This window comes from Malaclemys terrapin, chromosome 8 (assembly GCF_027887155.1).
Source record: "Malaclemys terrapin pileata isolate rMalTer1 chromosome 8, rMalTer1.hap1, whole genome shotgun sequence".
NCBI lineage: Eukaryota > Metazoa > Chordata > Testudines > Emydidae > Malaclemys > Malaclemys terrapin.
Window position 1 is genome coordinate 61,728,548 of NC_071512.1, and position 27,266 is coordinate 61,755,813.

The 27,266-nt window shown below is 41.0% G+C and overlaps 1 long non-coding RNA gene across 1 annotated transcript in view; it reads right to left on the minus strand.

Moving 5' to 3' along the window:
* LOC128841469 (uncharacterized) overlaps positions 1-14,441 on the minus strand; it is a 40,581-nt gene extending 26,140 nt beyond the window's left edge. The window contains exon 1 of the long non-coding RNA XR_008445845.1: positions 14,325-14,441. This is a non-coding gene — a long non-coding RNA (uncharacterized LOC128841469). The remainder of the gene's footprint in view (positions 1-14,324) is intronic.
* Between the last annotated feature and the right edge of the window lie 12,825 nt (positions 14,442-27,266).

Sequence of the window (27,266 nt, forward strand, 5' to 3'; positions counted from 1 at the left end):
CCATCCTGATTAGGACACTGTGGTGCTGAGACCACAGCTTATCATGTTGACTCATTGTTTCTTTGTACTCCTCTGTCTACCTTTTTTATTTATCTTTCTCTTGTTTTATATTTAAATTTTAAACTATGTGGACCAGAGACTGTCTTTTTTGTTCTGTCTTTGTACAGCACCTACTACAGCAGGGTACTGGTACATGACTAGGCTTCCTAGGGTCTCTAATAATATATCTTGATTTGTTTGAGAAGGCCGGCTGAAAGTTATATCAGGGCTACTAATGCATGACAATTAGGAAAACAACTTTCATTAAATTTTGCAAATTTTTCCCCAGTTTTGATCAAAGCTACTTTGTCTCAAATCCTCAAAGGTATTTAGGCACTTAAATACTTTGGGAATCTGGGCCTTCATGGTTTGGAATCATCACATTTCACAAAAATAACTGCATTCACATGGACTGTGAACGCATTCAGATGTATTTGGTTGACACACAAATTCAATGACGGAAGTAATATGGGAATCCAAATTATATACCAACCATCCTTCTGCTAATTTTTCCCTTTAACTAAAGGCATATTCCTGCCATTTGTCACTTATAATTCTAGTCTAGGGGTAGTGTTGGATCCCTAGCTGCTATTATATGATCACATAGCAGTAGTCTCCAGGAAAGCATCTAGCTATTTATGCCTGGCCAGGAGATTGTAAGCATTGTTTCTTTCCGATGCTCAATTTGCTGCTGTGATCCATGCTTTTGTTGGGACTTGATTACTGCATTAGACTTCACGTGTAGGTATATGGTCACTTTAGAGCAGGAGATTCTTCACCTGTTTTATTTTTGTAGAAAACTAAATAGATAAATATGTTTAATGTTATCATATTTGTTGGTTTTTGTTATATTAGTCTTTAGTATTATATATTCTCTCCCTCATTCAGTTCTAGGAAAAAGAAAATTATTTTTCTTTTAAAAAGGACTTGTGACTATGATACTATTGCTCCATTTCTATAAAAATACAACTTCCCAATTAGATAGCTTATTGTCATTGTCCGGTCTTTAGTATGCTTACTAATTACTCAGCTGTAATTAGCTATTGTATAGAGCTGTATGAATAACTGATTTCGTGATTTGCTGAAAATTTTTAGGGAAAAAAAATTGACCTTAAAATGTGTTGTTGTTTTTTTTCTTTTCTTTTTTTTTAATTTTCAATGACTTAAAGTTGAAATAAATCTTTTGGGGAGTTAAATTAAACATTTTGTTTTGATTTAGAGCATTTTTAAGGATTTGTTTTAAATAAAAAAAATGAAAATGAAGGAAATTTCAAAACAAAGTCACTTCACATTTTCTTTACAGCCTGAATAATTTGGCAAAACAGACATAAATATGTGAAACATTTTTGGAGTCACCAAATCTGCATTTTTGTACTTATTAGAAATCTGGATCTGTAGAAAACTTGAATAAAATCAAATCATATATCTTTATGTATTGCTTCATCAATTATCTACCCTAACATGCTACTTCTTTCTTTGTAAAATAAAATATATGAGATTGTGATGTAGCCAACTTTAGTTAACAAAAGACCATGTAATTGGTAATACTTAAAATATAACATGGGCAAAGGACATGGACCTTGGAAGAGATGTTTAATTTCCACAGTTAATGGCTATAAATCACTTATTCTGTCAATATGATGTAGATTAGATGGTTTTAATTGCAAGTAAATTAAGATACATTAAGCATTTTGAAATTAGTTTTAATTAGTTGTAATGCAAAACCATGGAGACTGTCCAGACTTAATTCTTAGGTCTTTCCTTTGTCATTCTTTCAAATAAATGTTGTAAATCTTTTAGAGTTTAGAAGGGAGAAATCAAGACTGATATCTACTTTTGGTGTGTAATTGCTGTACCATTTCCATACAAGATAACATGGTAGTGCTACAATAGCTGTGTACATGGCAACACTAATAATTATGTACTCCTTTTGAGATCAATTTGGCAGTCTGTTCCCTGCTTTCCTACAAAGTACAGTTGAATTATAATAATTACAAAACTCAACGTGTGTCTGGAGTTGGTTGATCATTTAGTTTCAGGTTAAATAGAGCTGGAGAGCTAGATAGGGATGTTTGTTGCCAATGGTTAGAGTTCATACAAGTGGTAACCATAGAAATGTAATTAAAAAAAACACTTTAAAATATAATTGTGTCCCATCACAGCCATTTGATCTGCATTTGCTAATGTTTCCTGATGAGCAGTGATTGAAATTTGTGCTATCAGATCTCAAAAGCTTTGCTATAACAAAATTAGGAGACTACTGCAGCAAGTGTTTGAGGGCCCTTTCACCCCTCCTTGAGTGCACTCTGAGCAATTTGCAGTCTTCATGTTTCTTCCTTTGCAAAGGACCTAAGTATCATGGTAACACTCCATTAGCAGAAGGGCTACATACTGCTTCTTCCAGACCATGGCATATTAATTATTCTTTGGAGGTAATTTGAGAGCAATATGAGGTAATTCTTTGTCCTTCCTAATCCCCTGATTTCCCAGGCCTGAGTGTGCTGCCTCCCTATTGCCTTTCTGCATGTTTGGGCCAGCAATACGGGAAACTGTCAGAGAACAGAACTTGAAGCAAACAAGTCCCAGATCTTCAATATCAATATTCTTCTTTAGCTTCCTGATGAACATCAAGCCTAAAAAAAAATCAGTTTGGCCTATTAGGTTGCTCTGAGTCAACAGCTAAAGAATGCATTACAAGACTTGTAGGCAATTCAAATAGTCATAAACAAAGTCCACACACAGAGCTGCACAGCTGTTTAAAAAAATCACTAAAACCAAAACCATAAAGATATCATTGGAGTAACCGTGCAGTAACATCTCTTTCTGGGTATTAAATTGCATATAATCTAAAGCTGGAAGAAATGTATTGTCTAGTTGAGATGAACAGTACTAACGTTCATTGTAATTTCCTTTTTGGTTTTCTTTCCTTGTATCCTAATCTAGAAAACTGCACCCACCCATTCTTCATTGTTGAATAGTAGTGTGCTGGCATTGTAAACACTTTTTATATGTAATAATTTCCATTAAAAGGTCAATACATAATTATCAAAGCCTTTGTCACCGCCAGTTTAGATTATAGTAATAATCTCTGTTTAGGGCCATACCTGAAGACCACTTTGAAGCCTTGAATGTGACTACCCTCTTACATACCACTATTTTTTAGGAATATTACACTTAGGTTCAAGAGAATTAAACGGCTTCTCAGTTGTTTCTAGGGGTAATTCAAGGCACTGGCTGTGATTTACTGAAGTTCTTTATGATTTGGCTCCTGGAAATCTTAGAGACCACTCTCTCCACTGGTATTTGAAACTAATTGTATCCCTAGCATAGGGTTACCATATTTCGAGCCTCCAAAAGGAGGACACTCCACCATATATTGAGGAGATATATATACATACATACAGAGAGCATAAACAGGTGGGAGTTGTCTTACCAACTCTGAGAGGCCAAATAATTAAGAGAAAAAAAACTTTTGAAGTGATAATCAAGCTAGCCCAGTACAGACAGTTTGATAATAAGTGTGAGAATACTTACAAGGGGAGATAGAGTCAATGTTTGTAATGGCTCAGCCATTCCCAGTCCTTATTCAAACCGGAGTTGATTGTGTCTAGTTTGCATATCAATTCTAGCTCAGCAGTCTCTCTTTGGAGTCTGTTTTTGAAGTTTTTCTGTTGTAATATAGCCACCCGCAGGTCTGTCACTGAATGACCAGACAGGTTAAAGTGTTCTCCCACTGGTTTTTGAGTATTTTGATTCCTGATGTCAGATTTGTGTCCATTAATTCTTTTGCGTAGAGACTGTCCGGTTTGGCCAATGTACATGGCAGAGGGGCATTGCTGGCACATGATGGCACATATCACATTGGTAGATGTGCAGGTGAACGAGCCCCTGATGGTATGGCTGATGTGTTTAGGTCCTATGATGATGTCACTTGAATAGATATGTGGATAGAGTTGGCATCGGGGTTTGTTACAAGGATAGGTTCCTGGGTTAGTGGTTTTGTTCAGTGATGTGTGGTTGCTGGTGAGTATTTGCTTTAGGTTGGGGGGATGTCTGTAAGCGAGGACAGGTCTGTCTCCCAAGATCTGTGAGAGTAAAGTGACCATCGCTTATTAGCACAGTAGTGTCCAGGAAATGGACCGCTTGTGTGGATTGATCTAGGCTGAGGTTGATGGTGGGATGGAAATTATTGAAATCATGGTGAAATTCTTCAAGGGCTTCTTTTCCATGGGTCCAGATGATGAAGATGTCATCAATGTAGTGCAAGTAGAGTAGGGGCGTTAGGGGACGAGAGCTAAGGAAGCGTTGTTCTAAGTCAGCCATAAAAATGTTGGCATATTGTGGGGCCATGCGGGTACCCATAGCAGTGCCGCTGACTTGAAGGTATATATTGTCCCCAAATGTGAAATAGTTGTGGGTGAGGACAAAATCACAAAGTTCAGCCACCAGGTTAGCTGTGACATTATCAGGGATACTGTTCCTGATAGCTTGTAGTCCATCTTTGTGTGAAATATTGGTGTAGAGGGCTTCTACGTCCATAGTGGCCAGGATGGTGTTTTCTGGAAGATCACAGATGGATTGTAGTTTCCTCAGGAAGTCAGTGGTGTCTCAAAGATAGCTGGGAGTGCTGGTAGCGTAGGGTCTGAGGACAGAGTCTACATAACCAGACAAGCCTGATGTTAGGGTGCCAATGCCTGAGATGATGGGGCGTCCAGGATATCCAGGTTTATGGATCTTGGGTAGCAAATAGAATACTCCTGGTCGGGGTTCTAGGCATGTGTCTGTACGGATTTGTTCCTGTGCTTTGTCAGGGAGTTTTTTTAGCAGATGGTGTAGTTTCTTTAGGTAATCCTCAGTGGGATCAGAGGATAATGGCCTGTAGAATGTGGTGTTAGAGAGCTGTCTAGCAGCCTCCTGGTCATATTCCAATTTATTCATGATGACGACAGCACCTCCTTTGTCAGCCTTTTTTATTATGATGTCAGGGTTGTTTCTGAGGCTGTAGATGGCGCTGTGTTCAGCATGGCTGAGGTTATGTGGCAAGTGATGTTGCTTTTCCACAATTTCAGCCTTTGCACGTCGACGGAAGCAATCTATGTAGAAATCCAGTCTGTTGTTTCGACCGTCTGGAGGAGTCCATGCAGAATCCTTTTTTTTTGTAGTGCTGGTAGGGAGGATTCTGTGGGTTAGTATGCTGTTCAGAGGTATGTTGGAAATATTCTTTGAGTCAGAGACATCGAAAGTAGGATTCTAGGTCACCGCAGAACTGTATCATATTCATGGGTCTGGAGGGACAAAAGGAGAGGCCCCGAGATAGGAAAGACTCTTCTGCTGGGCTAAGAGTATAGCTGGAAAGATTAACAATATTGCTGGGTGGGTTAAGGGAACTACTGTTGTGGCTGCTTGTGGCATGTAGCAGTTTAGATAGTTTAGTGTCCTTTTTCCTTTGTAGAGAGGCAAAGTTTGTCTTGTAAATGGCTTGTCTAGTTTTTGTAAAGTCTATCCATGAGGAAGTTTGTGTGGAAGGTTGGTTTCTTATGAGAGTATCCAGTTCTGAGAGCTCATTCTTAATCTTTCCCTGTTTGCTGTATAGGATGCTGATCAGGTGGTTTCGCAGTTTCTTTGAGAGTGTGTGACACAGTCTCTCAGCATAGTCTGTGTGCTATGTAGATTGTAATGGATTTTTTACCTTTAGTCCTTTTGGTATGATGTCCATCTGCTTGCATTTGGAAAGGAAGATGATGTCTGTCTGTATCTGTACGAGTTTTTTCATGAGGTTGATGGATTTCCATTCCATACGGCTAAATGCAGTGCCTTGCATAATGACAGGTTTCAGAGTAACAGCCGTGTTAGTCTATATCCGCAAAAAGAAGAACAGGAGTACTTGTGGCACCTCAGAGACTAACAAATTTATTAGAGCATAAGCTTTCGTGGACTACAGCCCACTTCTTCGGATGCATATAGAATGGAACATATATTGAGGAGATATATATACATACATACAGAGAGCATAAACAGGTGGGAGTTGTCTTAGTCTCTGAGGTGCCACAAGTACTCCTGTTCTTCTTTTTGCGGATACAGACTAACACGGCTGTTACTCTGAAACCTGTCATTTCCTGTTTGGACATCGTGGCGAGCTCAGCAGCACTGGCAATGATGCAGAGCTCTCCAGCAGGGGTGACCATGCAATCGCAGAATAGAAAGAGGGCCCTAGCATGGACTGATCGGGAAGTCTTGGATCTGATCGCTGTGTGGGGCGATGAGTCCATGCTTTTGGAGCTGCGCTCCAAGAAACGGAATGCGAAGATCTACGAGAAGATCTCCAAAGCTATGTCGGAGAGAGGATACAGCCGGGATGCAACGCAGTGCCGCATGAAAATTAAGGAGCTGAGACAACGGTACCAGAAGACCAAAGAGTCAAACGGACGCTCCGGATCCCAGCCCCAGACATGCCGTTTCTACGAGCTACTGCATTCCATTCTAGGTGCGGTCGCCACCACTACCCCACCACTGTCCGTGGACTCTGACGATGGGGTATTGTCGATGGCCGCTTCCTCGGAGATGTTCGCAGATGGGGAAGATGAGGAAGGAGATGAGAAGGACGAGGCAGTCGACAGCGCTTTCAACGCTGATTTCCCCGACAGCCAGGATCTCTTCATCACCCTCACGGAGATCCCCTACCAACCGTCCCAAGGCGGTAACCCAGACCGTGAATCAGGGGAAACATCAGTAGGTAAGTGTTTTAAACATTTATTTTGAACAGAATAGGAATGGTATCTTAACAATGGGTTTTTCATGATTAGTTTGCCCTAGGCGCTTTAGTTTCTACTCCTTGCCAGTGCAGCTACTGGAAAATTCTGTCAATATGTCTGGGGATAGAGCAGAAATCCTCCTGGAACATCTCCACGAAGGTCTCCTGGAGGTATTGTGAAAGCCTTTGCATCGGGTTCCTGGGGAGAGCGGCCTTATTGCATCCTCCATGGTAGGAAATGTTTCTGCGCCAGGCTAGCAGCAAGTACTCCAGGATCATTGCCTCACAAAGCATGGCGGAATACGGCCCTGGTGCTTGCTGGCATTCACGCAGCATGCGGTCTTTCTCTGTCTCCGAAATCCTCATCAGAGTGATATCACTCACGGTGACCTGCTTTGAATTAGGGGAATGTTAGTATTGGGATTGATTGCCTGTTCATTTACATAACTGTAACCGGCCGTTTACAGCCACGCGGTGGAGGCATGACAGAGGCAGCATGGAGGGATCTTTCCCGGGGACAGCCGCGAGTGGGGTGGGACAGGGGCAGAGTTCATGCTGGCTGGCTTGCTGGCAGCAGGAACTAGCCAACGCTAGGAGCATTGCTTGGAACGTGAAAGGAGGGCACTGCTATAAATTAAGCTTTAAGCAGCCAAAAGTCCACGGCTTACCATGTCCTGCTAGCTGAATTCCGTTGTTCGGCCCCGCTTGTGTGATCTGTACAGCAAGACCCCAGGCACTCAATGGGAAGGCCGAAAATTCGACCTTGTACTGAGTGCACATGTGATAGGTGCTGTGCACGGTCTTGTTCACAGAGAAAGACTATATTCATTGTTCGCAAAACTGTATCTTTCTGAGGAATTCAGTCCCTTTTTCCCATCCCACAGCTGCGAGTGTCTCCCGAGCTACCCCAGCATCCCCCTCCCAGAGGCTGGTGCAGAGAAAGACACGGGATGACATGTTCTCAGAACTTATGGGCTGCTCCCGAGCCGAGGCGGCACAGCAGACCCAGTGGAGGGAGAACATGTCACAATACCAACGATCACACAGCGAATAGGAGGACAGGTGGCGGCAGGAAGACCAGCAGGCGACTCAAATGCTGCTTGGACTAATGAGGGAGCAAATGGACATGCTCCAGCACCTTATAGATGTTCTGCAGGGCCGGAGGCAGGAGGACAGAGCCCCGCTGCATTCTCTCTCTAACCGCCCTCCCCTGCCACAAAGTCCCATCCCCCCCTCACCCAAAGTCCCAAGAAGGAGGGGCGGCAGGGGCCGTAAAAACAGTCAATCCACCCCTGCAGACTGTTCAAGTAACAGAAGGCTCTCATTCCCAAAGATCTGATAAGTCCTTTCCTTCACTCCAAAAGCACCTCACCCAAGCCCCCGTCCCAGTCTCATCCCCTAACTGTGTAGTTATTAATAAAAAATACCTTTCTGTTAATTACTGTTTCCATCATGTTCTTTTAGAGGAGAGTGTGTTTGAAAGCGGGGAAGGGGGTTGGTAATTGGAGAGGAGAGTCACCTTTACCAGGGTACAGACATAGGGGCAGGTTCAGCAGAAGGTCACACACACATTGCAGTCACTAGGCACCCTGGTCAGTCTGGGAGGTGATTTTCATGTTCTGTGGGGGGGAGGCGGGGGGGGGGGCTATGTGAGTTTGTGGCGGGGGAGGGCGGTTACAGATCTTATGCAGCGGTCCTTAGCCTGGATGACAGAGCCACACAGCAGGGGATCTGTAATCACCCTCCCCCGCCACAAACTCACATAGCCCCCACACATAGAGTCCCAAAAAAGAGGGGTGGCAGGCTCTGTTGAAACAACCAGTCCACCACTGCAGACCGCTCTAGGAGCAGGAGCCTGTCATTCCTCGAGTTTAGAAGTGTCCTTTCCAGCACTACACCCGCTCCCCACCACAGTCTGGGTCCCAGTTTCAACACTTTACCACGAAATCCTTAAGAAAGAAAACGGTGTTAATGAACAAAGTTTCATTTATTTTATTTTTAAAGGTGTGTTGGAAGAGGGGCAAGGGGGTTGGTAACTGGAGAGGATAGTCAACATTAACTGGGTAAAGAAATGGGGGCAGGTTCAGCTTCTGTTTAAACAAACTTAATAGTCACAGGTTACCCTGCTCACTCTGGAACCTAGCTTTCAAAGCTTCCCGGATGCACAGCGCGTCCTGCTGGGCTCTTCTAATCGCCCGGCTGTCTTTCTGGGCGTAATCATCAGCCAGGCGATTTGCCTCAACCTCCCACCCTGCCATAAACGTCTCCCCCTTGCTCTCACAGAGATTGTGGAGCACACAGCAAGCTGCAATAACAATGGGGATATTGGTTTCACTGAGATCAGAGCGAGTCAGTAAGCTTCTCCATCTCCCCTTCAGACGTCCAAAAGCACACTCCACCACCATTCTGCACTTGCTCAGACGGTAGTTGAAGAGTTCTTTTTCACTGTGCAGGGTGCCTGGATAGGGCTTCATGAGCCAGGGCATTAGCGGGTAGGCTGGGTCCCCGAGGATCACTATAGGCATCTCCACATCCCCAACAGTTATTTTGTGGTCCGGGAAGTAAATACCTTCCTGCAGCCATCTAAACAGACCAGAGTTCCTGAAAATGCGTGCATCATGAACCTTGCCCGGCCATCCGACGTTGATGTTGGTAAAACATCCCCTATGGTCCACCAGTGCATGCAGCACCATTGAAAAGTAGCCCTTCGGTTAATGTACTGGCTGGCCTGGTGGGCCGGTCCCAGGATAGGGATGTGAGTTCCATCTATAGCCCCACCACAGTTTCGGAATCCCATAACAGTGAAGCCATCTATGATCACTTGCACGTTTCCCAGGGTCACCACCTTTGAGATCAATAGCTCAACGATTGTGTTGGCTACTTGCATCACAGCAACCTCCACGGTAGATTTGCCCACTCCAAAGTGATTCGCGACTGACTGGTAGCTGTCTGGCGTTGCAAGCTTCCACAGGGCTATGGCCACTCACTTCTGGACAGTCAGGGCTGCTCGCATCCGGGTGTCATTGCGCTTCAGGGCAGGGGACAGCAACTCACAAAGTTCCAGGAAAGTTCCCTTATGCATCCGAAAGTTTCGCAGCCACTGTGATTCATCCCAGACCTGCAGCACTATGCGGTCCCACCAGTCCGTGCTTGTTTCCCGGGCCCAGAATCGCCGTTCCACACCATCAACATGACCCATTGCCACCGTGATGTCCATGGCACGGGGTCCCGTGCTTTGCGAGAGGTCTGTGCCCCTCTCAGACTTTATGTCCTCACCGCGCTGCCGTAGCCTCCTAGGGTTTTTTTTTCGGTTTCACGATTAAGTAACTATGGAGATAACCACATTAATGCACATGATGTTTTGGGAAATTAATTGATGCAAACGGCTTGGTCAGGAACCTACTTATGGTCACCCAGAACCCCACTCATGAACCAACTTCTCTTGGTGGAAGGCACAAGCTTTCAAGCTCCGTAGATGACCCGAAGAAAGCTCAGCGGAGCTCGAAAACTTGTGCCATCCACCAACAGAAGTTGATCCAATAAAAGATATTATCTCACCTACCTTGTCTCTCTTATATCCTGGGACTAACACGGATACAAGAACTCTTCAAACAACTCATGGACAAAAAGCTGGTCTATGTTGTTGTGACCAGGGAAATAATCAAATGTGGCCATAGATCCATGTACATTATATAACCAAAGAGTATATAAGATCTAGATATTTGCCCAAACCCTGGGGTACATCAGGGTCTGTCCTCTGATGTGCTCCACTGATTGATTCCTTCTATCTATGTTTTCTTGAATCTTAGGAGTATGTGAGTATGTTCATAAGCCTGAGAGCTAGCTCTTTGTTTTAGCTTTATGCTACTATATTAATGAGTGGACTTATTTGGATGTTAGATATAGATCAATGCTTTACTTGTTTTTTGTGTCCCTCTCAATAATAGTTTGGGTAGCTGCCCAAAGGGGAAGAACCTATGAGAATAAATAAATATTACCAGTGCAAAGCTGACCAGACAACAGTTTCATGTATTTGAAACTGCAGACCAAAAATTGGGACAACCACATTCTCTTGTCAGGGAACCAAATGTATTGTCTTGCCTAACCGTGGAACCTTTCACTATATCCCAGTCTGACGAGAAAGATGCTGTTATGTGGACATGCTGCCATCTCTTGTTTTAGCATTAATTGGTGCAAGAATAATGCTCTGTGTGTGCAGCAAGTGCCTCCTTCAATACTTGTACTCAGTTGGGATTTTCTGTCCCCACTTGTAATACTTTGTGAAGGTAGCAACCCTATCGCTCATCACTGTGCCAAGTGAACTGATCCTAGTGACAGTTGGATTGTTCAGCTCTCAGCCCACCACAGGTAGGTCTTCATGCCAGACTCTTTACAGTGAAAGATAATAAAAGTATCTTGTTTGTTTTTTGTCTTGAATTCTAAAGGAGACATGTTTTTGTGAGCTTGCTTTGTGTGTTCCTCTCAGCCTCAGTTCAAAACTTCTTCAGACAGTGGAATGCAGTGAAAATTGATGACAGATTTAGTCAGTTTAACTTCTGCATTGTTAAATGTATTTTATTTGTTAGAATGAATCAGTTGTGTTTTAAGGAAATTGATGAATCTTTCTATTGCATTAGTAACATGACTGTTGAAAGAGGTGTTTTATGTATATTGCAGTCCATTATATGGATTAATTTGACCACCAACCAGATGAGAAACTATGGGTATTAGGTGCTTTAGTTTACTTCTGTCATAATTAGAGCTGAGCAAAAGAATAAAACATATTTTATGGATATTTGATTAGCACTCTTTGGCCTTGTTAGCATCCCTTTTGTGTTTGTTTCTTTAAAGAGCAATTAAATGCAATTTTCATTGGTAAAAATGTTAGTGGTAACCAGATTGTAGATTCACTTGAACAGGTATCCATTGTTTTTGTCTTTAAACTTGTCCAATCTGGGAACAAAATTAATATTCTGTGACTAAGAATCTGAATTTCAAATATTCACAAATATCCACTGTCTAAAACATTCTAAAAGATGTTGGCTAAATAATTCAAATAACAAATTCAATCTGTTTGAACAGAAGTGGGAGCCAAATTTATACAATTATTTGTGAATTATTGTTCAGGTCTTGTCAAATTTAGCCACTAGGAGTGGGATTCTTTTTCATGGAGACTAGAGGGGACTGATTCAGTTGCAATTAATGTTGATGGAACATTATGGACTGGACTGATTATTTTAAAAACTGTATTTCTTATAATTGTGGTGCCATCAGTGACAGAAAATTGAACATGAGTACCTGCAAATGGATGTGGGACAGTCCTCATAATGAAGCCTGCACTCTTAGTTTCCTCTTCCTGGTCCTTTTTGGAGGGGAGCCAAGAGAGGGTCTTTTTGAGATACAAAATATGACCGCTGGTGAAATTTTATAAATAGATCAAAATAAATACTTTTTTCTTAAATCAGCTATCTTCATATTTATGACATGGGATGAGTATTCAGTTTCTTCTTAATGCATTGTCTGACCCTCAACTTTTTTTTTCCTTTTGTGAAAGAGAGACAGAAGGATAAGTGAACCAAAACCCCGCAATGGGGCTCAAGAAAATTTTAGCAGTTTAGGGACATGTGAGGCTTATCTTCTGAGAACATCTGCTATTGCTACTGGCTAAGCAACCTAGATCTATTTAAATAAAGTTGATAATGCTGTTTGTCTTTTCCCCCCTCTCTGTTGAGACATTTACTGTATTTTCTTATCTGATAGAAAAAGGAGACTGCACAGAGGGGTGCATATTTGATTCCAACTATCCCTTTGTCCAGCCAGCTCACTTTGTGTTGTGAAAAATACTGTTTTATGAAAACGTACTTCAGTCATTCTCAGGATATTGTGATGAAAGTGGTCTGTTTGTCGATCAAAATGTCACCCATCTGCCTCAACGGGAGAACTTGATGGGGCTGATGGTGAAGTGGGCCAGTCCCCGCAGTGAGGTAGGGAGACACTCACTGAGAGACACCAAGTCATTCCCTCCCCCGGGAGTCTCTGGCATCCATTGGCCAGCTGGAGGGGAAAGGTTCTGATTGGCTAGTATACCCCAGCTCCCAGGATTGAACATGGAGCAAGGTCTGAGTGGAGCCTCTTCTGCTTCTGTTCCAGCATCCCAACCCTGGACTAGGAATGGCAGTCTGAACTGATAGGTGCTGCTGGTTTAGCCATCTCCTTTTTGGGTCTCAGGAAAGATGTTTTCTCCCATGGGTCAATTGGCAGAAGACCAGGGGGTTTGGGGGAGGTTTTTTTTTTGTTTGTTTGTTTTTTTGCCTTCCTCCCAGCATCTCCATGCCACAGTTAAGCAGGAGTGTGCTTGTACCTAACTGAGGTACTTGGTTTGACTTGTTAATTTGTCGCAGCTTGCGTGGCCGGTTTCCAGTGCAGTTGAAAGGATAAAATGAACAGTTCCGTTCCCATAGATAAAAGACCTAGGATTTTGGTGATGGACCTTGAACTCATGGAGTGAGACCTTGTGGCCTTAGTGGGACAAGGTCAGACCTTGTAGATCTCTCAGGCTGAAGTCCCCACCCTTTTTGGGGAAGTAGTGCTAAGACTCAGAGAGATGAATCTTGAGGGGTAGGCTCAGGAGAACCTACTTCAAATTATGGGTTATATGGTAAGGAGCCCTATAACTCCCTTACTGGAACCAGTTAAATTCCTGGTATAGGAAAGGAGAGATGATGGGTGGGTAGCATCCCTCCCTTGTGCTAAAATTTAACTAAAGTTGTGGCTTGCAGCTTAAGTTTATGGCATCTGTCTGTCTTAGTTTTGCTACCCTGTCTGCATCAAATAAGGGTCAGCCTAAAACTACTTCTTACACTGATTACATGAGGGTCAGGGAAGGAGAATGCTAATTAAGGCATTGGCTCAGGAAGGTATGTAAGCACATACCTATTTTTTGGATGTGAGTAGTTCTATTAACTTCCCACATGCTTAAAGTTAGACATGTACTTAGACCCCAGCTCAGGAAGCAACATAAGTATTATAACTTCCAATGTGATGCAACCCTGACTTCTTTAGGAAAATAATAGCTATTCGGTGAAAATAAAACAATTTAAGATAAAAATGGCCCAAACCTTTGCCTTGAATTCAAATTAAAGCTGAATTGAATCTCTTTTTAAGCTCTGAATATTTTTGATCCAACATTTAAAACATTTATTTATTTTTTGTATGTGCCTGTGCTGCATCCTGGCTTTAGCTGAGTATGGAAAAAGAAGAGACAAAATCCTGTGAGACTTTTTATTTTTCCTGGTATCGTTAGTCTAGTCAGAGGAGAGGCACCAGAAGCTCTTGATAACTATTATTCCTGGTAAGGCGGTAGCAGAAAATATATCAATGGGGACATGGCCGACTGACTGATTAGATGGTTTGCCCAAGCAGTATAATACAAGAATGCTTTTACTTAAAGCTTTACTTTATTTAGTTTCAAGCGCTTACACACATCTGCAACAGGTTAGTAAAACACCCCAAAAAATCCCAGATTCATATTTACCCAAGGTCTTGAGGATGTCTCGAGTGGATAACTGCAGACATCCAGTGGCTGGCCTTCCATCTGCAGGGGAACTTGAGAGGTATTCAAATGTCCACCGAGCTCAGATTTCTTCCTCTTTTTATACCCAATTTGTTAGCATCTCCTCAGCAGTTTTGTTCTTAAAAATGCAATGTAACACTAAGTGTGGAATTTTCCAACCTGTAGTATGTAGTTTTCCAGCCTGTCAGGTGGGGAGTTGTTCGTCAGTTTATCAGATGTATTTCACATAGCAATAGTTAACTATTGCCAGACTTTCCATCTTGCAGAACTACATCCTTCAGCAAAAAGCTCAAGTCAGGATGCCACGGGATCGTGTTTATTCCTCATGGTCACTCACTTACCCTCTTGTTCTGTGCGAAGGTTTCAGAAAGGCCTCCTTTCAACCGCTTTCAGCAATAAGCATAACAACTGGTATTCCAGCTGAGGGCAGTGGGATTGGCATGATACTGGGCTCTGGGCTATCAAAAATTTCCCCCTCCTACAACCCTGCGTGCACGCGCACACACACACACTCTGAACTCACAGCAATTACAGCCTGATTTTGCTGACTGAATGTCTGAGTTGTGACAAGGTTTGGGAAAGCATCTGATCTGTGAGATACCAGTTCAAACCCTTTGTGATTTTCCCAGTAATGATATCAAAATATTAATGAAATGGAGAGTTTGTTTCCCTAGTATGAACCCTTAGCATGTAGAGCCATGCTATGGGTGAATATAGTGCTTCCAGTGGCCATCCTGATGGTGCATAGCAGGATAGCTCGCTGCAGGATGTAGAAAATGGTAGATGTATGACCTGAGTAAAGGTTGGGTGTTGAAAAGCCCAGTGCAGCATAGGAGAATAGGTAGTGGTTTACAACAAGTTAATTAGCTAATACATTGTTTAAATACATATTCTTCTAGTTGAGAGGAGAACTAAAACTGACAAGCTGGACATTTTACACTATCTAGGTTAGGTTTTTGTACAGTTTAAGACTCCAGGGGTGAAATCCTGGCTCCACTGAAGTCAATGGGAGTTTTGCTATTGACCTCAATGATGCCAGGAATTCACCGTGTGTGTAAAAGTCATTATTTATGTAAATCTTCAAAATTAAACACTCTGGCAAATTAGCAATAACTATTTGCATGTCTTTAAGGTCACATTGTCTAAAATGAAAATGGGCAATATCAAGCTTTGTGCAATTTGCAAACAATTTCTATGCTCATTTAAAAGCTGCACAGAGCGGGGTTATACCTTTTCTCCAGCCAATGTTTACAAAGTTTGCAAACTTTGCTATTTTTGTCCAGTATTAAAATACACCTCAGTGTTACATAATAATCCATACAAATCAATAATTGATGTTTTCCATAGGTTTGAATGTATTCAATAGTTAGAGAGACATCAGAACAGAAAGGCATATATTACCATGATCTGTGAAACCACTCTGCAGTTGGTGACAGATTGATTTTAAGACTGACAGGCATTCATAAAATGCTGATAGTTTAGTATGATTATACAGAGGTTGTTTCCAGTTTCATTTTCACTATTTCCTCTTTATCACAGACAGACGTATCTTATTTTTAACACATTTCCTAACTTTCCAATAAATTGCTAACTACATAATCAAGCAGCTGTTATTTATGGCATTTTTTCAGTAAAAAAAATCAAACCTTGCTAACCAAAGTGTCTGTGGCTAGTACAATAAAACGCTAAAAATATTTATCCTCGTTTAATTATTCTTGAGCTAGTAATTTCTAGCAAGCTTAGCATTTTGCTCTTCTTAGCATGACTGAAGAGCAGCATTCTGGGAAGTCATCTGGCTCATAGGCAAGCTATAATGCCTTATAAATATCTGGCTTATAGGTCAACAAGTGGGAGAGCAAATAATGTTTCTTTTTTCAGCAGAACAGCACAAGTCAGTATTTTCTTTGCACTCCTTGGCAATCTTCCCACAAGAGCTCATTCTTCATCCCTAACCTATAAAAATCAGCTCAGGAAACAAACAACACTTCTGGCAGCTGAGAGCTGCAATAACATTCTACTTCAAGCTGCTTATTTCACTCAAGGCACTAACTTTCCTAAAGTCAATCGAGTCTTCAATCATGTTTGGATGAAGCATGCTACAATTGTTCTAAATTGTCAGTGCTTTCCCATAAAATAATGAAAATGGTGATATTAGTTTTATGTATTTTCCTTGTCTATCCTTGTTTTTTCCTCATCTATGAAAGGAACTTGGATTTAATGATAATAAATACCTAACTGTTATGTAGTATTTTTCACTGGGAGATAAAGTGTTTTTTAAGAGAGATACAGTTCATTGTCTCCAATTTTTCAGGTGGGGAAATGGAGGCACAGACATTTAGTGAATTTCCCAAGTGGCAAAGCCAGGAATAGAACTCAACTCTCCAGAGTCCCATTCAGTACAAAAATATAATTATTTCAAATGTCTTAGCTAAGAACCTGTATGTACATTTTTATTTATTTAAAACAAAACTATCTAGTTTCACATAATAATCTGCTGATTAGATTGTTGTACCCAGACAATGAATTTATAAATAATTGAAGGACTAGTAATGGCATTGGGTGATGCTTAGCTGGGGACAATGCAAAGACAATTGGCTGACATTTGTCCCTGATGCAGGATTGCAACTTCCATCGACTATAATGGGTATTGTACCCACTAATGCGTAACTGAATTTGGTCCAAATTGTCATTTATTTATTTACTTGAGTTGAAAGATATCTATAAAGGGAGAAATCAAAGTTAAGCATGTTAAATTACGCATTGATAACTGCTAGTAGCTAAGCAACTGTTATGAATAATCAACACCCACCTGGCCAAAATATTTACATCCTTAAAAACAAAGGCTACAGATGGCCCAGCAGACATTTTTGATGTATGAAATTTTGTTGCACAGAGAGCAAAATTACCAAAGATTATAAAAGTCAGAAACTGATGAAAGGTTTATGAAATTGGTTTAGCTGTTGAGTGACTGTAAACAGAGGTAGCTAAACAGCTATTAGTAGCTCCCTGGTCACTGAAGTTGCTGCAGCAATTGGAAGAATGCAAGCTTAAATGAAGCCAATTGATCAGTCTAAGGATTACTGACAGGTGGCTGACAATGGCTGGGCTAATGATGCAATTGATTCAGGAACTGGGAGGATATAAGTGGGAGGAACGGGAAGCTCAAAGAATGAGTCTGGGCTTGGGCTGAGAAGGCTGCATAGAAGTCTCTTCCTGCTGGAAGCCTGCAATACCTTCTTTTATACTTTGTAAGTGAAGAATAAATTATGTGTGGTAAAAGCTCTTTCTACACAGAGAGCTGTCTTTGTCAGGCCTGCCTCGCTCTTTCTTCTTCTTTTCCCCTTGTCCTGCCTTCCTGTGCTCTTTTATCTTGTCTCCTAGTCCTACCTAGTTCTAATCTGATCTGGTAATTAGGGACTCCTCTTCTTATTCAGGCCCTCTGGGGGAGGGGTCTAACTGATTGAACAGTGGCTAGCGTGCAAGATCAGTGGCTGATTCCAGGCACTCTATCACAGGGTGTTTTGCAGGAGTGGCCCTAGCTGTTCTGCCACCCAAGGCAGAAAATGTATTTGGCACTGCCCCTCTCCCAAAACAAACAAACAAACAAAAACCCACTTCCCAAGCAGCTGAGCACAATAAAACAACCCCCCACCAACAAAATCCACATAGCCAGCCATTCAGCCCCAAAACAAACCAACAAAATAAATCCTGGCCAATCAGAGCAGAGCAATAATAATAATAATTTAAAAAAATGACACAGCAGTTCAACAATGCACTGCTCACCCACTCCTAGAACTGACCCGGGCGTTTGCAATTATGCAGTTGGAAATGTTGGGAGAGCTTCCTCTATGAATATGAATGGAATAAGGCTACATACTGTACTATGGTGGCTATTCCTCTGCTCAGTTTCAAATTAGTTTCACAGAGTACAGAAGAGAAGGGAATGCTTGTGCATATGTTAAAACAAATGATAACTGCGTGTGTCTCAGCTTATCAGGATATAAGGACCAACACACCACTTCTCCAACCTAGCTGTATACTTCTGGGGAAGGAAAGATATCCTAAAATATAAGGGGAAATGTGAAGGTCCACCAGGGATGTTTCTGGAACTTAATATTTGGGGGGAAAAGAATGTAGCTATGGAATACAAAATAATCTGAATTACCACCCTTTGTAATGCAGGGGCACACAAATTAAATCTCTAAAGATGGATTTTTGATACTAATGCATTGTCTTATTTCTCCCTTGACTTAATGTTCCAGTTATAAATGTATTGGGGCCCATGCAGCACATTCTGACAGTTAGAGAACTGATGCTATTAAGTGATATCAGGATTTTTAAGAAGAATTAACAGTTAGGTCTGTGTAAAGTGTAGAAAGCTAATCTTTTGTGATAGCTCATAAGTAAGGATACGATTTTGTCCTGGAGGTCACGGATTCCATGATTTTAGCAGACCTCTATAACTTCCACCCTGTGACGGGGCTGGAGCAGCGGCCGGCGGTCAGCCCCTGTGCCAGAGCAGTGGCCAGTGGTCAGACTCTTAGTCCCTCCCCGCCTCCTGGGATATTTTTAATAAAAGTCATGGACAGGTCACTGGTTTCTGTGAATTTTTGTTTATTGCGTGCGACCTGTGTGTGACTTTTACAGTGAAAAAATCTTAACTTTGATCATAAGCTACCACCACAGATCAGGACTCATCTCAACAACCATCTCACAGGTTTGATAGAGTATGAACCACAAGGAGGGTGTTGGGTTCTATGAATCAAATGTCTAAGGAACTTGACCATAGTAATGTGTGGTATCAAAGTATCCCTCACTGACTGATGACTTAAAAAGGTTAAAGAATTGGAAAATAAACGACTGGAAACCAAGAGGGGCTCACTTGTTCTATTGACTGGGAACCCAAACCTTGAGTGGAATATACGTGTTTTGGAAATCGTTTGGGAAGTGGCTCTGAGATTTTGGCTCTCCATTAAAGAACATTATGGATTTTAAAGGATTCAGTAATGGGTATTGTTGCTCAGGTATATATGAGGAGTTCCCAAAAGCAACTCCTCAAGAGGAAAAAAAAAATCATAGTAAGTATGAAGAATCAGAGTAAGCACTAGAAGGAGGAAAAACACATTGTGATGAACTATGATCAGAGGTTTGTGAGTGAATCTTGGCAAGAAAAGATGGAATGAATACATTTGTTCAGTGTCTAGCACAGTGGGGTCTTAATCTGTGATTGGGGCCTCTAGGTGCTAGTATACTACTACTACTACTACCAGCGTATAATTGTTATGAGCTGTGTTCTTCTTTCATCCAGTATTTGATCTGATCTTTTATATTCACCATCAAATTCTTCTGGTGGGGTTGCATAGAAAGATACAGACACAGTCCCCTGTGGGAAGGCCCTCTGTAGCTGTTCTCTTTGAAGAGCATGTTGCCTATTCCATCTGAGCCGAGTCATGTCTTATGGGTGCAGGGAAGGTGGTTCTTGTTCATAATCTCTCATTTCCTGCACTCATTTCTCCATAGCAGCCTGGATTCACCTTTATCAGCCATCTGCTGCTGCTATGAGGGAGACGGGCTCCAATTCAGACATCAGGCAAGGAGGTTGGCATTAGAGAGCATAGTGTGGCTTTAAAACCCAAAGTCTTCTACAGCATTTATTTTTAAATTGGGGGTGGGGTGGTATTTCTAAGGTGCCTAAGGAGCTTAGAAGCAAAAGTTCCATTGGAATTCAATGGACTTGGATTCCTGACTCCCTTAGGTGTGTTTGCAAATCCTACCCTAAAATTATATTGGGGTACAATTATCCCTGACCCTCACTTTTCTCACAAATTGAATAGCAGGAGAAAAGAAATTGAGGACAACCTTCCAATCTGATGGAGGATTTCTTTCCAATTCAATTCCTGCTCATTCTATTAACTAGGTATATTATATGGCTTTTGTCCTTTCTCGCCAAGCTATTATTTACATCTTTAAATGCCATACAGTCCCTCTTCATGGCACAATGTTATTTTCTGCAAAAATTTATGTGAAATTACAATTGTATGCAGTCTCAGGGGCTGGGGAAAGACTACAAGCTTTTTAAAGGGCTCTTACTTCCCTTTCATCTCTGTTTTAATTGTAGTTAGGAATATTAATACAGAGGAGGAAGGATTGTGCTGTAGTTAAGGCACAGGAGTGGAACTCCGATTTGGGTTTAGCTCCTGAATCTCCCACAGTCTGTCACCTTGGGCAAGTCACTTAATATCTCTGTGCCTTAGTTCCCCCCTCTGTAAAATGGGGGGGGGGATTTATCCTTTATTCCTGCTTTTTTTTTTTTTTGGTCTTTCCTGTTTTAATCTGTAAATCAGAGCAGGGACTGTCTCTTACTGTGCATATAGCACCTAGCACAACGGGGGTTGTGGTCTCAGTCAGAGACTGTAGGTGCTGCTATAATACAAACAATAAATGTTACAAAAATCAATGGAATGATCCCAATTAATTGAAATGGGAAATTTTCTTGTTGGGTTGGGGACAGGTATGGTATTTTACTTCTGTAGTTGGTAAAAACCCAATCCGTTCTGATTAATTATTTAGCTCCTTAACTGACCACCATTTACTACTTTTTAATCTATTATCTTTGTAAGAGCAGGTCAATAATTCACAAAGAAATCCATATCAAGTGTTTCTAACAGATACTGTATCTTTCTTTTTCTCGAAAGGAACATTTAAGGTATATAAAATATACGGAGAGTCAATTACATTCAAAGATTAAGGAGCACTAATGTACTACTGGTCAGCATCAGTTATATTACTGAAGAATACCGTGTAATAATGAATTTTTTTTTAAAGGAAAGCAAGAAATAAAAAGGAAATAAGATACATTGGATCTGGTCATTTCCTGCAGAACTTGACATCTGTTTGACTTGACATTACCTGTAAAATCATTTGAAACCAAAATCTCAGGCAAGAAAAGGGAATGCAATGAACGTTTTTCTCTCCCATTTCCCCTGCTGCCTCCCCCCCCCCCCCCCCGCGCTCCTCCCCATTCTAGGAATAAAAGAAGGTGAGGAAATGAACCATTCCATTCTTTACATCTGAAGGAAATGGGTCGAAGTCCAACATGTTACAAATGCTTTGCTAATTAGTTAGCATGATAAGGAGAACCCTGGGTAAGTACTGTTACCTTATTGACAGTCCATTGTTATTAATTATCTAAACTTGAAGTGTAAAACAATATTGAAAGAACTGATAGAACAGGCTATTGCTCTATTCCCTGCACTAAGGTCACACACTTTGTGTCTTGTTAAATGTCAGACATTGGTGCTGCTGCTAATTGCCTTTCTCCTGCAACTGGGACTCTCTTAGATTATACAGTGCTAATGTTGCACATGGCTATGCAACTAGTTGCAGTAAACAAGGTATGGAACTGTGGAAATAGAGAAACTATTCCCATTACTGCTGGCTCATTTATACTGATGCTACTATAAAATAGACTCATTCTGTCTTGAATTAAACATCTTTCATCGGGATTTATAAAGGTCAATTGAAGTCCATGCTAGAAATTCACCACGAATATATCTTTAATGAAAAATTACTTTCTTCTGGCTCCCTTTCTAATGGCTTATTACTAGTGAAGTCAACTTATTTCTTCCTTATGGGCTGCATGTCCTCATCTGATTTTAGAAACTACAACTTTTCACATAAATAGTGCATAAAAATGACCCAAAATACTTTGTTTCATTTTTTCAGACTAATGGGATTTACATAGTATAAAATGACTGAAATGCCAATGTAGAAGCTAACACGGCAACATTTTGTCTTCGTTAAAGTTGCACTCACAAGAAAGACATGCACTGTAATATTCCTTCAGTGTAAATATCACTTTTAATGTGTGTGTGTTCTACACAAAACTGAGAAAAATACCTGGGGTGAAGTTTTGGCCCCACTGAGTCAATGATAAAATTCCCATTGACTTCTTTGGAACCAGGATTTCACTCGAGACCTCTGTATTTCTATCCCTGTCTTGTTAAAATCTAGAACCTTCTTTTTCAGCACAGCACACCCTCTGAGGAAAGATAAGCCAAATCAACTAAAGGTGTAAATTAAAAGCACACTAGTTACACTGCATTGAACCTCTGAGCAGATGGTCTCATTCAGAGGTAACTTGTCCTTAGTTCACGTTAGCAGAGTTCCCTTCAAAGATTTCAATGGGAGTTAGGGACACTAGGTATTTAGGTGCCTAAATAGTTTTAAAACTCTGGCCCTATGCACCGCGACTCCCTTCTGACAACAAATATTACTACACAACTGGAGCCTGAGCTGCCCAAGCCCCGCCACCCCGGGCTAGAGGGGGACCAAAGTCAAAGCCCAAGGGCTTCAGCCATAGGCAGGGAGGCCTGTAACCTGAGCCCAAGGCGGAAGCACAAGCCCTGAGCCCTCCTGCCAAGGTCCCAGGCTTGGACTTGGGCTTTGGCCCCAGAAAGTCTAACACCAGCCCTGGAGACCCCATTAAAAAGGAGTCACACCCCACTTTGGGGTCCCGACCCACAGTTTGAGAACCACTGGTCTACACTAAAAGCAGTTTTAAAATTAAAAATGGTTTCCACTATATCAAATGGAAGTTGTACAGCATTCAAAGAATTATATGAATAAATTGTAGGTATAAATTCAGCTGATAAGGGGTTATCTTCTCTGGTCTTTTATAAACACATAAAACCCCATTGGTACTATATAGTAAAACTAACTTTATGGGTTACTTCCTCCATCAGATTCTTCCTTAAGAGTAATCTCTTCTGTGATACTTCTCAAACATTGTCAATTTGGCAAGTAGCAAACTGGCAATTGCTTATTATGCAAAATCATGTTCATATTACTGATAACTCATACCTGGGATTGCAATTTTCAGCCCCACATAGCTAGACAGACATTACCAGTTCCTAATGGAACACTCAAAAGAAACTTCACACAGAGGACTACTTTTCTGCCAAATGTTGGCCTCCTACAACCAGAAATTTCAGGATGGGGGTGCTGAAATAAAATATATACTTTCTGTTGTTGGTAATGGAGGTTTGCCTCCCTCCATATCCCCCCACAAAACAACAATCAGTACTTAAATTTGCCAAAATAATTCACCTATGGCAGAGACCAAGCCTGGAATATTTCAGCTTGAAACATGAACATTTCAGAAGGTTTTGAGTAACTGGAAATAGGAGTTCTTAGGCAAACTTAATTCTAGGTGTTGCTAATGCTATTGGTATGTTAACAGTAAGAAATATTTATATAAAATAGTGATTACTGGACTTGAGATTTTTGGAACTAAACATATTGACTGCCTCCATCACAATTTGGAGAAACAGCTATGAAAGACAGAGCCAAGTCTATATGATCTCAGAGATACAGGGTGAGATTTTCAAATCCAGATTTGGCCTAATTCTGCTCCCATTGAGGTCAACTGGAGTTTTTCCACTGAAAATCATCCATAATATTTAGCCAGAGTTTCCCACAGTAAGAGATTTGTGTCTGTTACAAGCTTTTGTTTCTACTCATATTCTCCACTTATGTAAACCTTCAGTGAAATTGCAATACTCTAACAGTTGTCATGGAAATGAATGACGTCACACATTCGGGATGGCTCCTTCACTGCAGAATAAAGCTGAAAGTGATGAGCTGGAAGGGAGTAAACCCTGATGATATACAAACATCTTTGATAATTAACAAATGAGACAGAAAATATGGTAAGTGTGCAGGTGTATGGCTTTGCATTCGAACCAGATAGACCTGGACATTTCCCAGAGGAGCAGGCTATACCACTTATGTTTTATATATTTTTTTCATATAATACTGTCTTCATATAGTTTGGCCCTGATTCAGCAAAGGACTTTACTCTTTGCTTAAGGGCTTTGCTGTGTAAAAGGACGGCTTTAAGAATGTGCTTTCGTGCAGAGTGAGAGCTTCAGAGGAGAAATCACTAACTGTTGGGGATAGAATCCTCAAATGTGAATTTTGTATCCATCATTCAAAGAAAAGCATGGATGAGTTAGAATCTATTCTTATTGCATGTGTTTTTTTTAAACTTTAAGAAGCAGAGTTAATTTCAATGAGAAGTAAACTGACAGCAATGCAAAAGCAGCCTTATTTTGTGGTACACAGGATTGGACAAGACAGTAAGGCAAATAAGAAAGTCAAGAAATCCTATTGCTGCCATGTTTTATTGTGAGGCCCTCAGCAAACCACTTTGTAAATGTGGGGAGGGAGGCAGGCAACATATAACTGTGGCTAGTGGAGGGGGCGGGCACAATTGAAAGGTTCTGGGGGGTAAGTGATCACCATATGTTACCACAGCCTCCACCACCTAACTAACCTCAGCAGGTGGTCTGGAAAGCAGGCAGCAGTGCTGTGACTCCAACAGAAGGGAAGGAGAAGCAGCCCCATGGAGGCTAGGGGGAGGAGCTTCCTTCCTCCGCATAATGCATGGACATGCGGGGAGTGCAGCTGCCAGGGAGAGAGAGCACTGTCTCCTCACTGCTGGGCATCCCGAGAAATCTGGGGTGGCACATGACCCTGCATGTCCCTCCCACACATCGCCTCTGCAATGAAGAGAACCCCTGGTGTACATAAATTAAAGTCTCATATTGTAAATAGCAATGTAACTATCATTACAATTCCATTTACAATTATAAATAGGTGTTATCTCCCCTATTAGGGGAGGTTCCTGGCTTTAGTGTTCTTTTATCTTGGAGAAGAACATATAAACGTACCAGCTTCAAATTCTGAAAATTCAGTCTTTGATTGTTTCCTACATTAAATTGGCATCCTTCTGCTGGTTACGTTATTACTGGCCTAAATATTCATGTATATCAATTGCATTCACTAATTTCAGGTAAAGAATGACAATTTTGGCCAAAGTTTAAACACTACTACTTATTTTTCTAATTCTGCATAGAGGCCTTCATGGATCTATCACCCTTTTATAACATACACATCTGTTGACTAGTTCTCTTGTTTTTAGCTGTTCTTGAAGTAAATTGACTATCTCATAAATGTTGTTTGTTTTCCTTGGAGATGATAAAGTGCCATATGATCCATATGTTACATTGCTGTTGTTAATAAATCACTAATGTTTTTTGCTGGTCACTAATGTATTGCTACAGATGGTGATATTACTGTAGCTTTGCTATTCTACAGTCTGCTTTTCGAAACCATTGCACATTTATTCATCCAAGAGATGCGAAGCAGGAATATTATAGAAAGCATCACGTAGCTGAAAGATGTCATCTTCACTGACTTCCCAAGTGACCATCTCAAATAGGCAGAGAAAGGTAATGTAACTCACATTAGGATTCACTCAGTGGGATGAAAATAATATGAGCTTTGCCTATCTTGTACATGCCAACATATTCCTTCACAGATTTCTGTTGCTTCAGTCAGGCATATAATAAGCAGTGTTCTAGCAAGCTGACACCTACTTCTTCGGGTGATGATTTTGACAAGTTATTTTCCTGTTGAAGCTTATTGCGGACTATTATAGCTTTGAGTCAATGGACAAAATATTCTTGTATTCCACTGCTTCTAGCATACACTATGTTTTAGGTATTCTGGTTATCATTTTTAACACATCCATAATAAACCAGTTCGTGTGTAAATCATGGCAGAATGTTTTAGTCTCAGTACTGAATTTTTGCAGGTAACTGATGTGAGTGAACATAGTGCATAGCTGTTACGAATGTAGTATGTTTTCATGGGGAGGGGGATACTGGAGAATAAAAGAAAATCCCAAGGCCCAGTTTGTTCAGTCAGCAAAAACAACTTTGTGTGTCCTGCTAATTTAGGATAGAAGTATAGGAACAATCATTGGCTGAGTTATTCCTCCCCACTTCTTTCTCCATATCAGAACAAGTCCAAAGATGTAAAGGGTCTTTTGTTTTTAAAAGTGCGAAGGTATCCTGTAGACAAAATTTAAACCAAAAGAATGAAAAGTGGCTTAGCTACACTTAAGAAATACTATGAAGAGAACTGTAGAGAAATGTACCACATACCGTTAAGTTGTGGAAGAGAGTTCAGAAACAGGATATTACTGAGTATGGGAAAACCGATACATCACCTTTTGTGGTCCCTGCTACTGCAGCCTCTAACATCTATATTTGAATGTAATACGCAACTGCAAATGTATTGTGGAACTCGAAAATGTTCTTTGTAATATTGTAAGGAAAGTGATGCTCTTCAGATCTGACACCTTGGATCAAGCCCTTACAAAGTAACCCTGTAAGAGTTGCCAAATTCATTCTTGAACTTCATGGCCTGATATGATTACTGTGAGACAAGAGAGCAAAAACCACCACCACATATTCTCAGTCTGAATAGAGACCTACAAGGCTCACGTTGATGGGGGATATGAGGATGCAGTTCCTGTTGATATAATTTAACGTTGTTGCCCCCTTCTTCAAATACCCGTGTCCTATTCTGACACTTGTGTTAACCCTCTCTTGAATGGTAGCAGAATGTCTGGGGCCTTGAGGATCCATTTCTCACTGGAGAAGAAATCAGTAATTTGGAGTTTAGGTACATTTTTCATGTAAATTGTTTTACAATCCTTTTTTTCAGGCATCTCAGCTCAACACCAATGTGTGGTTCCAAGGGACCAACTCTGCCCCAAGAACTAATTATAATTAGAGACCAAGACAGAACAAACTGCCCTGCCCAGTTCCCTGTCCAAGGAACTCTTTCCACAAATAACTGAAACATTTCTTCTAACATTTAAAACTTGATTACATTCTAAGAAAATGAACTTGGAAGATTATGTAACAACACCATTTGATCATACCTGCCATAACAATACGATGGGTGGACAGATGGGATGGATCCTTTTTCTTGTTAAATGATTAATATTCAAAGCCCAAGGTTCCAGACCAATATCTTTCATTCTCTCTT